This window comes from Tupaia chinensis, unplaced genomic scaffold (assembly GCF_000334495.1).
Source record: "Tupaia chinensis unplaced genomic scaffold, TupChi_1.0 Scaffold000609_1, whole genome shotgun sequence".
Classification (NCBI taxonomy): domain Eukaryota; kingdom Metazoa; phylum Chordata; class Mammalia; order Scandentia; family Tupaiidae; genus Tupaia; species Tupaia belangeri.
Window position 1 is genome coordinate 1061712 of NW_006160128.1, and position 16022 is coordinate 1077733.

Sequence of the window (16022 nt, forward strand, 5' to 3'; positions counted from 1 at the left end):
TCGAAGCCTGCCATACTCCACAGTGTCAATGGCCACTACTACTTCTAGGTATTGGAACAAAGATCACATCTAGACAATGAACTCTAGGGTAGAAGGTGTTATCTGCTTGGTCTCCAGGCTTATAGGAACTCAGGATAATGAGATCCTGGAACTGACACTTTTATTAGTTGGAACTGAGAGAGCAGTGCAATGACAACGTTACACACAACTCTAAAAGAAAGGATGTTTTCTAGGCCAGCTCATGGCCTGACAGTTAAGAGAATTGGATCCCACGTGGCTAACCATGTGGATTGAAAAACACGCCCAGGCCATGTGTGTGTTTCTGTGTGTGAGCGTGCACCCATGTCAGAATCCCAACAGGGTGGAGAAAAGGAGGGATTGTGGTATGAACACACTCCACTGGGGTAGGTGCTTTCACCCTCTCCCTCCCTCTGTCTCGCTGGGGAGCACTTGTACCCTTGGGCCACTTTTTTTTTTTTTTTTAAGATTTTTTTGGCATATGGTGTGTGTGCTCTCCAGAGGGGAAGAGAGAGAAAAAAAGTGAGAAATCACCCACCCCCTGGGAGGATGGCCACACTGCAATCCCTTCTTCATTCTCTTGAGATTTTGGGTATACGCACACACGCGCACCTTGTATGTTTTTTTAAGTTGTCAAGTCCAGAACTCAGAGTTGGCTGTGTGGGATCCATTGCTTTAACCACCACACTACTTGCTGGTCCAGCCCTCTGGCAAAATTAAAAATAAATAAAGGATGTTTTCTGGTGTTTCCAAGTATTAAATTCCCTTTTTTGCTGTCTCTGTCACACATTGCAAACTTTTTCTTAAGGAAAAAAAAGGAGGGAGGCAACAGGTGTCATGGTGGTTAAGGCACTGGACTCCAACATGGCTAACTGGTTTGAGTCCTGGACCTGGTGGCTTGCTTCCTCACCTCTCTCCCTTTTTGTCTCTGGTGTGTACTTGTACCCTATAGCAAATTTAATAGTAACAATAATGATGATAAATAAAATTAAATAATTCCTTTAAAAAAAGAAAAAAATATATATATATCTTGCCTATAAAGCAGCCTCCTATAGTTAACTGAAAAATTCTTGCCAACCAAGACTCTTATCAGGAAAATAGACACTTCCAAAGGAAGGCCATCCTCCCTTTATGACCGTAAGCAAGGCAGTGTGCTAGGGTTGAAACTCCAAGGAAGTAAGGCTGAGCCCAGACTCAACAGCAGCAGAATAACTGCTTTGGAAGCTGTGTGGTTGTGGGGTATTCCACCTGAGTACTTATCCAGGAGCACTCACACTGAATGAAAAGACAAATTCAAAGACCTTGAAAGTAATTTGAATTTCTTAAAAGAACAGTGTTTCTCACATACAATAGAAGAGTGTCTGTGAGAAAATCTGATCTATTTGCACCTTAATTGCTTTTTATTGTTAGTATGAAGGTGGCAAGATGCTTGTCAAAATAGGATCTGAGAGGCCAAGATAAGCTGAACCAACATGGCCAGGGACAAGAGAGAGGATGGTGCATTCAGTTCTTGAGCTGTGCAGAAAGGCCCAGCAGTGCTTATCCCCAAGAGAGCTGCGTAAGGAATTGGATGTCTAATGTTTCAGTGACTGAATTTGGGAAATGAATCCTTTTATGAGCCCAAAGCCAGGAGCTCATGGAATATGCCAAATGAAGTACAGAATGCAGGCTTACAAGTCTCCCTCTATGTACCTTGGTGAGTACCCCACAACCACCACCACCACCAAAGCCTGGGGAAGATGGTAGACCACTAAGACAGACACTGATCCAGAATCCTTAGGCATGAGAGAAGTTCTTGTGGTCTAGGGAAGTGGGAAGGAAGACAGTAATGGAAGAAATGCACTGCTAGATGAATTTAACAACCTCCTGGATCCATAGAACCAGCAGTCAAACTGCATAGGACTGACTGCTAAAACACTTGCTCATCAAAATTCTACAACCAAAATCCCCAAGTATAATCCTTCATTTATAGTGGAAGACAATAACAAATCAGAATTGGTTTGGGAGAAATTCTCTTTGTAACTCCTTTGCCAGAATGCATAAATATCATGGAACAAAAGATCATATGGTGATCCAAACACCAGCATAGACCTGACAGGCACCTAAACAGGTGAGGTGAGTGTGTGGTCGCTGGTGATTGGCACAGGCTTTCGTCTGTAACATTCATCTCCTTTCTATTGTAAGACTGCTTAGTGACAATATCGGGGGCCTACCCCTACCTCCTATTTTCACAGTCTTAGGTTCTCTGAATGTTTCAGTCAATGCTCTCTAACATTCCTAGTCTCTCCAAGACTTCACCTTGAAGAATTAAGATTAATTTCTGGTTTTTTCCCTGTCTCCTAAGAGAGACCCATGAGCAAGGTGGAAATGGCACTGAATTAGCAAGGGAAGTGGATTCCATAACGAATCTTCACTGGAATACCTGCATGAGCCTTGAGGGAATCACCCAGCCTCTTGGGAACTGGGAAAGCAGGTCCCTCTCATCTGTAAAATCTGATTCCTTCCATTCCAGCTCCTGTACATGTCCCTTCTGGGGATCAGATGGTTCTCTAGATCCCACTTTGATGCATTCATATTCCTGGCACATCTCTGCAGTAGTGAGCCAAGATTTCTGTCAACTGTACAACTGCTCAGAGCCTCAAGCACTTATATATAAAATTACGTGTGTATATATATATATACACATATATATAGAGAGAATTATTTAATATATATGAGACATAGAAACTATAATACAAAGGGGCTTCAAAAACTTTATACAAATGAAGGGGCCAGCAGTTAGCATAATGGCTATGTCGCCGGACTCCCATGTAGTCAACCGCGATTCACGTCCTGGACCCGGTGGCTTAAAACTCACGCCAGGCGCGTGTGCATGCATGCCCGAGATCCCAGGAGGAGAACAGAGGAGAAGGGATTGCGGTGTAGCCATCCCCCCTGGGGGGTGATTTCTCGCTTTCTATCTCTCTGTCTGTCTGCCGAGCACATGCACCTTATAGTAAAAAAAAAAAAAGAAAACCTCTCCAAAAAAAAAGTTTATAGAAATGTGTATTACAAAGAAACCATTTATTGGGGCCAGTAGATGCTGTATGTCGCTGGACTCCCACATAATCGACTGCAGTTCAAGTTCCAGACCTGGTGGCTTAAAACAGACTGGGATGAGACCAGCAGGTGGCATAATGATTATGTTGCTGGACTCCCACAAAGTCGACCATGGTTCAAATCTCAGATCCAAGGGCTTAAAACTCACACCGGAGGCATGTGCATGTGTGCCCAAATACCAAGAGGAGAATGGAGGAGGGGTTGTGACATGGCCATCCTCCTGGTGGGTGACTTCTTGCTTTCTGCCTCTATGGTGAGCACATGCACCCTATAAATGAAAACAAAACGAAACGTTTATTTAAAAAATGTTTTGCACCAAAATAAAATATTTCATTCTGTTTTTCCACAAACTTTTTGAAGCTGCCCTATATATATATACAATATACAATAGGCTACACACACACACATACACACACTTACATATGACTTAGAATAATGCTGATTTATAGAAAGCCCTGACGTGTCTACTGTCAACATGTTCTCTCTTCGCTCTTACTGCTTATGTGCACCCCACATACAAGACTTGTTTGGTTTGGATCTGCCAAGCAATGTAGAAAGTAAGTTGTCCTTCAGAGAAAGAATTTACTATTTATTTGCAAATCTTAATCTGAAAAGACAGGAAAACAGTAAATTATCCTTATTAGAAGTGGGCCTGACTACAGCTGAGTTTGGCACCCTAGACAATACTTCTGACTCGGGGAGCTGACTGTCTAGAGGTTCTGTCTAAGGGCCAAGAGCTTTAAAAAATAAAGCCAGGCCCATCTGACAGGCCTTATAGACCCTCGATTATGACAGCAAGTCTGCAGGGCTGAGAGGAGGAGCAGCAGATTATATTAGGCTGAGTCTTCCTGGTTTTGCTGGAGCTGACTCAGGCCTCCAGAGCCGTGAGGGCACACAGTTCTGTGGCCTTCAGAGCTTGAATTTTCCCATCTAGTTCGGTCCGCCCTAAGAGAATCAGTAAAGCAGCAAACCATGGAATTGTTCTGTCTATGCCAAAGAAAAGTTTTGACTAGAGTTTTCCATGTAGGATTGTGTGTGTGTGTGTGTGTGTGAGAGAGAGAGAGAGAGAAGAAAGGAACAGAAAAGTCCAACTAGGCCAAGAGGAAAAAGGTCAGAGTTGAGTCCCAGCTCATTCAACACTCGGGACAGATCTGAAACAGAGACCCAAGGGCATACGTGTGGCATTCAGAGAAGGCAGACAGAAATCCGAGAGAAGGTTTTGCACTGTTGGTGGAAACAAGGAGGCAATGGAATTACACTTGGAGTGGGGAAAGGCTTTTCAAAAAACACATCTGCCAGAAGAGAAACCAGAGCAGGAGTGGGGGAGACAGGGAAGGCACAGAGGAGTTAGAGCCTAAATAAGCGTTTTTTTTAGCTTATCCTGAAGGATGTGGGAGTGGTTACTACATCCAGTTCTGCTCCCTCACTTTATAGGCTGAGAGGCCAAGGCCAGCGAGTGGACGGGCCTGCCTTTGAGGCCAGTGCTCTTCTCACGTCCTGCTGCTTCCTCGGGGTTCCTGGTGGAGGGTGGTATTGGGCTCTGATTACAACATGCAGCCTAAGGATGGGATGGAAAATGCCTGTGAGGAGGTCTGGTGAGGAGGGGAGAGCCTTTGGAAAGGAAAAAAAAACAGGGTCTGGGCTGAGCTCAGACCACCTGCATCCTTAGAAAATTAACACAAGGGCCCTACACACAGTCTAACATGTGACTTCCCTGAAACTCTAGCAACCCTTACCGCTTCCGGTTGCTGAATGCCATCCCGAAGTTTCAACACCTGGAGGGTGTAAGCAGATTCTTTGGATGACTTTCATGTAAGAGCATTAAACATGTTGGGGGACTGGAAGAGAAGATAAAAGAGACCAGAGAGTGGGAGCTGGATTCGTTAGGTTTTAGGTATGCAGGGGCTTAAGAACAGGAGAAGGCTTTCAAGTTGTAGGCACCCAAGTGCCAAAAGAAGAACCGGTTTTAGATGGAATGTGCCAGTTGTAGGCCTAAGGTGACTGATTCACATTGCTGTTCTCTTCTCAACTGTTAGGTCCTGGTAAGATCTTTTCCCAAAACTAGCTGTGATAAGCAGCTTGCAGCTCATTATCTCTTTATCCCAGTTTTAAATGTCCCTGCTCAGAGGCAGCCAGCACTGTGTTCCTCAAGCAGCTGTCTGCATTGGAATTCCACGGGCATGAGCTGCTGCCAGATTTAGCCTTGGGGGGGGAGGAGGGGAAGGCTGGTCAGCGCCAATAGGTGGGACAGCTGGCCCATTCTGTCTCATTCCAGGTCTGGCTGACTGTGGGTGCAAATGTTGGCACCAAGACGAATTTGTCATTCTGCCTAGGCCAGTGTCCAAATCCTGCAACTCCCCCAAATTGTTCCGTGGAGAGACCCAGGGAGATGTGCCAGGCTTGGGCCCCTGCTGAGTCAGGCTGCTGGGTTTATTCCTCCTGAGGCCAGCTGAGTCTAGAGTCAGCAGCTAGATTTGATCCACTAACTTCCTCTCTCTCTTCCCCTGATTTGGGGCCAGTAGGCAACCTCACTTCCCTCCTAAGACTAGCAGGTTTGAGAGGACTTCAAAAAGTTTGTAGAAAAATTGAATTAAAGTATGAGTTTGTTTTGGTGCAAAAAAATATTTGAAAGCCATGCATAGTTTTTTCATGATATGCGTTTTCATGAACTCATTGAAGACCCCTTGTACACTTGAGGTATCCCTGAGGTGTGGGGTTATAGATCGCTGCCTGCCAAACACTACACTGTTTACACCTCTTCATTGCCCAGGTTAGTGTGCATGAAACAAATGCGGAAAGAGGTGAGTGCTTGGATTCTGCTCCAGAAGAAGAAAGGGAAGGGTGGTTGGGCTGATCCTGGTGTTGGGGTACTGGGACAATAGTGAGCCAGGAGTAGGGATGGGAGTCCTTAAAAGGCAAAGAACCAAAGGCCAGTGTGCCCCTAGGGTCTACTTTGAAAATCCAGAGGGGAGAATGGAGAAGGGATTGTGGTGTGGCCATCCCGTCTAGGGGGTGATTTCTCACTTTCCCCTTCTCTCTCTATCTCTCCGGTGAGCGCATGCGCCCAATAGTAAACAACAAAAACATGATAGAATTAGCTCATTTGTGTCAAACAAGATGTTCTAGACTTTGTTCTGTTTAGAATTGGCTCCTGATTGCTAATCCAGATCAAGGACTCTGCCACCTCAGCCCTGGGTGCCAATGGGTCAGGGCCGTAGGCAGAAAGATCATCTTGGGCCAGCCCTTTACCGTGAGCACCTGGTCTCTCAACAAAACTGCCTCCTCAAGTGCCAGAGATCCTGGAATAGCAGGAAACCTCCACGGTGATGCCAGGGCCCCTGAGGGCAGGACTGCATGGTGCTCCAGTAGCCTGTGTGGTGCTGGGCCGTTGGGCTTGCCATTCTCACCGTGGTCTGTGTGAATGGCACCTCTAGAGCTGTGGGAGGCGCTCCTGCCCAACTGTGTGCCGCAGCCCTGCGAGCTCCCTCTTGTGGAGCAGCCGGTCCAGAAAAGGGGGCCATTTGAGACCAAAAGTCCTCCTTTCCCCTTGTTCTTTGCATGAGTGCACTATGCTCTCTTCCCTGGCCTTGCCCGCCCTTCACCAAGGCTTCCTTTCTTTTCCTTCTTGTTTATTTTTTTAAAATAGTTGCCATAGAGAGACAGAAAGAAAGAGGAGGTGGGAAAGCACTTCCCTCCGCTCCTCCACCCATCCTGTTGAGATTTAGGGGCACACATGCATATCTATTCTGCATGGTTATTTTATTTATTTATTTATTTTGGAGAGGTTTTTGCTATAGGCCGCATGCACATGCACTCACCAGGAAGAGAGAGAGACAGAGAGATAGAAAGTGAGAAATGACCCCCTAGGGGGGGATGGCCACGCCACAATCCTTCTCCTCCGTTCTCCTCTGGGGATCTTGGACATGCATGCACACACACCCGGTATGAGTTTAAGCCACTGGGTCCGGGACTCGAACCGTGGTCAGCTACATGGGAGTCCAGCGACATAGCCATTACGCTAACTGCTGGTCCCTATTCTGCATGTATTTTAAGCTGCTGAGGCCAGGACTTGAACCAGAATTGGCCATGTGGGATTCAGCTGCCTTACCACTAGGCCACGGGGCTGGCCTCCTTTCCCTCTCACCTCATTAGGCCAACTTGCCTCACAAACAGCCTGAATCTGAAGCCCAGGTTGTTGCACAATGAAGGTGGAGGGAAAAACCTGAGCCCAGGACATGTCCCCCAACACCTACCAATCCCACAGTTGCAGGGACTTCCTCTCAGCTCTCATTGTGATGTTAGAGCTCAGAAGGGGTTCAGCTGCCCAGTTTCCAGACTGCTTCAGCTGTTCAAACTTCCTGTCCTGAGGAGACTCCATGGGCCCCAGTCAGTGAGGGCATTGGGGTCAGAGGGCGAGACTGAGACATGGTTCCTGTACCATCTCTGCCTTCCCAGGACTCAGACCCTCCTGTGCCCCTTCCTGCCCACTTCTGGGCATCAGTCTCCAGCTACTGCCTCTCCTCAGTATCAGTGAGAGGGACCAACAAGCTTATTGAACTCCAAACTCTGTCCCTGAACTCTGACTCCCTTCCCAGTACCAAGAAACCTCCTTCCCTCATGGGGTGATTCAAAGCTCAGGCACCTTCAAAGAGCAGAAGTGTAAGTCAGGGGGACGAGGGCCTTGGTGAGGTAGAAAGTGGGGGTCCTGGGAAGCAGGGTTAGTAGAAAGAATGTGGTCATTAAAGCCAAGGAGACTTGGGTAAGCTCTCTGCTCTGTGACATGGGCCAAGTCACTTAACTCTTCAGAGCCCGAATTTCCCCATGCACAGAGCCGAGATGAGGCTTACCTTCCAATGGCCTGCTGACTTTTGCCTCTGCTGTTTATGATGCTGCTCTTAGGTAACATGTTGAGGAGAAATAGAGGTGACTTCTCCAAAAGAGTCGTTGCCTCCTTCTAGTCTACTCCCTCTCAGGCATTAGAAGCACATAAATGGAAATGAAGCCCAGCATTGTGAAATGCAGGGTTCCCTTTCTGTCCTAAGTACTTCCGAATAAAGCCAGCCACAGAAGCCACTCCGCAGAGTGAAAACCGGAAGCTGATGAGGGACCGAGGTGGCCGCGGCTGGAGAGGCCCGGCACTCACAGCACTACTTCCCCTCTGGCCACCAGCCGGGCCTTCCCCACGACCTGCTGAGACTGCCAGCCACTACCCAATCCCTCAGAGCTGTGGTGTGTCAGCGGGAGCATGACTTTGACTTTAAGAAAAGCCAATTATAAGAAATCCAAACTTAGGAAACCAAAATGAGGCCAAAGGGATTTGTATTGCATACGCATGGATTCCTTGCAAAAAGAATTTTGATGATACCCATCTGCTGCAGAGAGATGTAGGGTAAGCTCTGAGTGTATCCTTTCTGAAGAAGCCAACCCCTACCCTTCAGTGGGCCCTTAGTGATGAGATGGTCTGTTGTCACCAAACAGAAGAACTCTTCCCAGGACAGAAAGGTCTCAGGCTCCTGTATCCATACGGATTTTAATTTTATGGATTAAGTCCAGGTAAAAGTTTCTAGCCAATCATCGGAGTTTCCCTTTCCTTCTCTTTCTTTGGTGAGCCTGAGTGCCCACGAGGGTTGCAGGAGCAAGTTTTCTTCCATCATTTGCTCCCCAGTTGCAAAACACGTGAGTGTGATCATTACAGATGAAAGCTCTTTGCACCCCAAGAAAAGGAAAAGTTCTTGGAGCAGTAGTTTCCCTTCAAAACTTTCATCTATGTATGAGGGATAAAGGACAACCGCACTCTAGAACTTGCAAGGTAAGTTCTAGAAACTTAGCAGAGTGATATGAAATAAAATAAAAAGAGGGGTCTCTCTCTCTCTCTCTTCAGTAGGCACAGTCCATCTCAGCACTAATGTCCTGGACTTTTGCAAACCAGGAGGGCAAGTGTGTGTTTTTGCTTCCTTGCTATGTGGAAAAGTGGGTGAAAACACTAAGTCTGTCTCCTCCTTGTGTCCCCAGTCTTGTCCACCAGCAAGGGAGACCGTTCACAGGCCGGCACTACTCAGATCTCAGATTCTGTAGCCCAGCCATCTACTCTTGGACTTGGGTTCCAGACAGCCTGACCCAGGTCCTGAAGGGGATGTGAACCAGAATGTTCACTGAAGGTTTGTGCGTGGTGGCAGGGAGCTGGGAGCAATGAGATGTGCATCTTTGCAGGAGTGCATGTACAAAATGTGGTAGTAGCCCACCCCCAAAACGTGGGCAGTGGGGAGTGATGGATCAGTGTGGTCATGGAAACCTAAGTGAGCTCTACAAACACAGTGTAAGAGAGTAAAACAAGATAAGAACTGAAGCACAGTACCAAGGACATAGATTTCAAATACACACGCAGGCCCAGCCATGGTGGAGTGTGCTGGTAAGACACTGATATTCTGCAGGCCAAGGCCACTTGGGAGGCCTAGATTCAACTCCCAGCACACCTGAAAAGCTGATCCAGTGCACATGCTGGAGTCCCAGCTCCCAGGAGAATCACGATGTAGTAAGATCCTGTTTTAACAACACAACACAATACAAAGAGAAATACTCATTTTTCATAAGCAAAACAGAGAGTACCCTGGGACCAGCAGTTAGCATAATGGCTATGTTGCTGGACTCCCATGTAGTCAACCGTGGTTCAAGTCCCGGACCTGGTGGCTTAAACTCACACTGGGCGCATGTGTGTGCATCCCCAAGATCCCGAGAAGAGAATGGAGGAGAAAGGATTGCAGCGTGGCCATCCCTCCAGGGGCGTGATTTCTTGTTTTCTGTCTCTCTGTCTCTCTCTGTCTTTCTGGCAAGCGTATGTGCCCTATAGCAAAAACTTCTCTAAAAAAACAAACAAACAAAAAAAACAGTTGGTACACATTACATTCTCTAGAGCTATTACCTATGTGGGAAGGAAAAACAAGAGGAAGGAGCAGGGGTGTATACATAAATAAGGCAGAAGCAAGGACCATCCAATTTCGTGTAGACAAATGGTCATAGCAAAATTTTTCATAATACCCAGAGAGTAGAAACTACCCAAATGTCCATTGGCTGATGAACGGATGACTAAAATATGACATATCCATACAATGGGGTATGACTTGGCCATAAAATGAAGTACTGGTTCATGCTACACCCTGGATGAATTTTGGAATCATGCTAAGTGAAAGAAGCCAGTCACAAAAGACCACACAGCCTATGAAATATCCAAAAAGGCAAATGCATAGATGTAGAACGTAAACTGGGTTTGATTCAGGCTTGGGAGAAAATGAGGAGTGATAATGGATGTGAGTTTCTTTGGGGGTGATGAAAATGGTCTAATCTTGGATGCTATCAATGATCGTACCACTCAGTAAGCACACTGGAAACATTGACTTGTACTCTTCAGATGGATGCATTTATAGAATACAAATTATAAAGGTACTTCAGAAAGTTTATAGAAAACAATTATAGTATGAATTAATTTTGATGCAAACATTTTTGAAATACATGCATAGCTTTTCATATTTTTCAATTTTTTATGAACTTTTAAAAGACAATCTTCTCCCCCTATATATCTCATAAAATGAAAAGCTGAGATGAAGGGGAGAGCGCGCTCACATGGGTGGCCCTGGGGTGCTTCCTCTTAGTGCTTCTGGTTTCATATGAGAACTGAGTGTGGTTCACCCACCTTAACCCTGCCTGTGTGCCACTGTCTTTGAATGGGCACATTTGCCCCTGTCTCATCGGACTGGAACACCCAGCCCTGGCCAAGGACTCCCTGAAACTGCCTCAATGCCAACTCCAGAGGAAAACCAACTGGTTACCTTGCTACCAACTAGCAGGCCGCTTCCTCAGCTGCCTGAAAGTGCTCACTGCCAGATTGTGGGGGATGCTTTTCTTGTTCTTTTCTCTCTCTCTCTCTTTTGGAGAGGTTTTTGCTATAGGGTGTGTGCGCTTGTCAGAAAGACAGAGCAGAGAGACAGAAAGCAAGAAATCACCCCCCAAGGTAAAAGCAATAAATCACCTGCTATGAGGGATGGCCACATCACTCTTCCGTCTCCTGTTGGGATTTTGGGCATGCACACACATGTGCCTGGCATGAGTTTCAAGCCTCCGGGCCTGGGACTCAAACCATGGTCAGCCATGTGGGAGTCCAGTGATGTAATCATTATGCCACCGCTTTCTGTCTCTCTGTCTCTCGAAGAACCAGTTTTATGAGTCAGTTACCTTGCGTGCAAGGTAAACTGGCAGCCACCAAATGGGGCTGCCGCAGCTCATGAACCAAGCCGTGCTGTCGGAACTTGCTGTCCTCCATTGCATCATTTTCTGTAAATGGGCTTCTGCTGCAAACTCAGGAAAACTTCCTGCCACTCTTGGCTTACTGACGTATGTGGGAAATGAGAGGAATCTTAGAGTAGATCCCTTGTTTCTCTTCCTGTGGAAACAGAATAGATGTGTCCAATGGTGAGCTATACAGGGTGGGACTCTTCAGTCGGTGCAAATGACAAGCCTACTTCCTATCAGGAATCCCAGCACTTTGAAGCCCATTTGGAGTCTGGTCCTGGCAGATGACAGAGTGCAGGTCAAGCTACATGGAGCAATGATGAAGATTTCTTGACTGCCAATCTAACCCAAAAGTTCCATGACCAAGCAGCCCTCAGGTGGATCAGGTCTCTATCTCTGTGGTTCTCTGGTCTCTGCCCTCCATGTGTGCCTGCTTTGTCCTCGGCAGACTTCCTCTGGGTGCTGGGGCCTCCTTTGTTACCAGTTAGGGCAACACATGGCCGTGTTCCCATCTGGAGACAGAATGAGAAAGCTCCCTGTAGTCCCTGAAGGAAATCTGAAGAACAGCTCTGCCCGGACCACCACAGCCAAGGCAACACCATCCAGGATCCCAAGGCCAAGCAGACAAGAGGCACGGATCAGATCCATCAGAGCCCACCCTGAGGACCACAGCTTGCCTCCCACTGGGAGAGGTGGATGGACATTCAGACCAGGAACACACTGCCTGCCACAGGGCCTAAAATCTCATTTACAGAGGAAGAAACTGGCGCTGAAGACTGCCCAAGGGGCAGCACCAGTTTATAGCAAATCTGGACCAGTTATCAGCAGTCTTGGCGATAGCCCAGTGAGCTGCATTTTTTTTAAAAAAACTATTATTTTATTTAACTTTATTTATTAGTATTATTTTCCAGTTTGATCAGAGAGAGAGGGAAAGTGAGAAAGGAAGCCACCAGGTCCAGGACTTGAACCGCAGTCAGCCACGTGGGAGTCCAGCACCGTTATCACCACGCCACCTGCCAGCCCCGAGCTGCTTTTGAATCAATAACAGAATAGAAGGTCTTGATGGGGACCAAACATGATGGCATGATAGCTATGACAGGAATGAGAACACTGGTCTCTGAGGGAGGATTCACGCCTCTGTGAGAACAGCGAGGAGAAGGGCCCACGAATCCCAGGACCAAGCCTCTTGGTGCGTTAGCACAGGCGTATCCACTTGCCTGGATTTGTGATTTCCTGAGAGGCTCTGGCTAACACCCTACCCCCACTCTGTCCCCAGGCTGAGATGGACAAGCCAGGGCTGCTAATCACGTTAGTTAGCTCGGTTTCCTCCCTGGCCTTGCCCTCCCCCTAATCTGATTTACCAGGGGCAAGGGATGGCAGGGCCCCGGCTCAGGAAGAAATCCACTCCCCCATGTCCACTGGGCCTGCTAATTTGATAGAGCTACTTGCTGAGCTTCCACAGAACCCGCATTATGAACAAATTTCTTCTGGTTCTCACAGCGCTCGACAAGGAGTGCTCTCCTGATCTCAGCCCTGAAGGAAGTTCAGCTCCCAATTCAATCTCTGCACAAGGAAGTGAAGTTTTCATTATAGTAACAACGGCCAGTGCCAGAGAGCACTTACTCCGTGTCAGGCGTCTCATGACCCAGTAGGGATGCTTTCACCAGTCCACAGGAGCTCCAGGCTAGTCCCCGACAGTGAACCCTGGGCTAAGATCCCCTTGTCACAGGATCACAGGATCCTCCCTCCATCTAATGGGTTTGCCCTTGGGCTGGGGTCTTGGCCAGCTCTGTGAAAGCCTCAGGAGCAGCCAAGTTCTAGGACCTGAGTAAGAAGCAGCTGAGACAAGTCTCTCCTTCTACCCGGGGACTCGTGAAGTCTCACGGGAGCCGGGAGCCACTTGGGACCCCGGTGGGAGCTCAGCTCTACCATCTGTCTCTGTTGCCTCAACAGCCGCCTATGGCCACCAACCTGGAACCCCGTTCCTGGGCTCAGCCCGCCCGGCTCCTGGAGGCTGCAGTGGTGCAGAAGGAAAGACAGTGCACTCTGGAAGCGGTGGCTTTGCCACTCCAAGCTGGGGCTTCCTCATCTGGAAAGTGGGGACAGCATATCCCAGCCTAGAGGGCACTTGTGAGAAAGTAGACTGGAACAGTCTCCGGTGTCATTGTTTGAGCTGCGAATTGTGAATCACCCTCTGCGGGAATACTTGCCCGGAAGCATCTCTGTGGCCATCCCCCACCTTTGCCTTTCTTCGTAGGAATCCCACAGTGCGCAAAGCCAAATGGACTCCCCAGCTTGCTCTTCCCATGCAAACTGGAGCCCCCTGCTTGCTCATCGAGGGTCCCTGTCCCCATGGAGCTCATGGTCTCATGACACAAAGAAACAGCAAATGAACGAATGAATACAAACAGTATCACGTAGTGAGTGACACATGCCCTGACTCAGAAATGAGGGAGGCTAATAGATTCCCTAAGGTGCTGGTATCACTGCAATCCCAGGGAAGTGCCATCCTAGCACGTGTGACTCCCTTGTGCCACTCCACCCAGTCGGTGCTCACCCACATCCCCAGGCAATCAGTCTACCGCCCAAATCAGTCTGGGTGCCCAGAGTTACAGCCTGCCTTATACCCCCCGCCCCAGCAGCCCCATCTCTCGGACTGTTTCTGAGGGCAGTCCTGGGCTTGGCCCTGCTCCTGCTACCACATCCTGTGAGCACAGACCTGGCCAGCCTGGGGCACCGTGAGGAAAGGAGACACCGCCTCCCGCTGTCAAGAGCCCCACCACATCGAATCTGCTCAACTGCCACCTCTTCCAGGAGAGTTCCCCAGCCCACCTGATCTAACTTCACCAACCCCACACACGAGCCCCCAGTCTACCAATACTCTCCCCCACCCCGCTTCTCATGCCCTTAGCCTGCTTTGTCTGTGAAGCAGGCACCATAATTTATATCTCCATATTTATTTGTTTTTACCTGTGTCATGAGAATGCAAGCTTCCTGGGGCCAAGACCTCGTGTCTCTCATTTCACTTCACTATCCTTGTACCCAGAACAGTCCCAGGTACATATGAGCCCTCAATACATACTGAATGAATGATATTCTTTTTTAAATTGTATTTTTAGCTCATTTTAAATTTTTTCTTAAGAATTATTTTATTTATATTTATTTATTTGTCTATTTATTTATTTTATATTTTAATTTGATGAGAGAGAGAGAGAAAGTGAGAAAGCAAGCTGCCAGATCCAAGACTTGAACCACAGTCGACCGCGTGGGAATCCAGTGCCCTTAACCACAATACCACCTGTTAGCCTCTTAATTTGGATTTTAATTTCTCCTCTTATCCAAGGGTTAAGTGTTTCTTAATTTCTCCATCACTAGAATTTGGGGAATCGTATTCATGCCTAATTTTACTAGATTATGATCAGAGAGTGTGGCCCACTAAATCTCTACTTTTAAGTTTTTACAAAGATTTTCATCGTACCTACCTATATGATTGATCATTATAAAGACTTTTTCATCGAAAAGATTCAAATATGCACAAAAGCAGAGAGACTTACGTGAAATGCCACGTCCCCATCACCAGCTCCCGTGATTATCAACTCATGGTCAACCTTGTTTCATTAATATTCTTGCTATTATTTTATTTTATTTTCTTAAAGAATTGTTTTAACTTAACATTATTTATTTATTTATTTATTTATTTATTTATTTTAATTTGACCAGAGAGGGACAGAGTGTGTGTGTGTGTGAAAGAGAGAGAGAGAGAGGAAGGGAAAGTGAAAAAGCAAGCTGCCAGGTCCAGGACTTAAACTACAGCTGAGTGGGAAAAAAGGGAGTCCAGTGCTCTTAACCACCACACCACCTGCCGGCCCCCCTTTCTATTATTTTGAAGCAAATCTCAGACGGAATTAATTTTTTGAAAAATGTCACATGATCACAGGGGGAAAAAAATGAGTTCTGAGTACTTGACTCCCACATGGGTGACCATGGTTCAAGTCCCAGACCTGGTGGCTTGCTTTCTCACTTTCTATCTATTTGTCTCTCTCTCTGGTCAAATTAAAGAATAATAATGATAATAAATAAACAAATACATAAATTTAAAAATTATTTATTCATTCATTTATTTTAATTTGACCAGAGAGAGAGATACAAAGAAAGTGAGAAAGCAAGCCACCGGGTCCGGGACTCAAACCACGGTTGGTTATGTGGGAGTGTCCAGTGTCTTAACCACCATGCCACCTGCTGGTCCCCAAAATAATTCTTAAAAAAATTTTGTTTAAAAAAAACGAGTTCTAGGGAACCAGCAGTTAGCGTAATGGCTATGTCGCTGGACTCCCACGTAGTCGACCGCAGTTCGTGTCCCGGACCCAGTGGCTTAAAACTCACGCCGGGCGCGTGTGTGTGCGTGCCCAAGATCCCGAGAGGAGAATGGAGGAGAAGGGATTGTGGCATGACCATCCCCCCTGGGGGGTGATTTCTCGCTTTCTGTCTCTATGTCTCTCTCTGTCTGTCTGGCGAGCGCATGCGCCCTACAGTGAAAATCTCTCCAAAAAAAAAAAAAAAAGAGTTCTATTCAATAGATGAAAAATGATGTATGTGTAATATTCAACTGAGTATTTTTATTG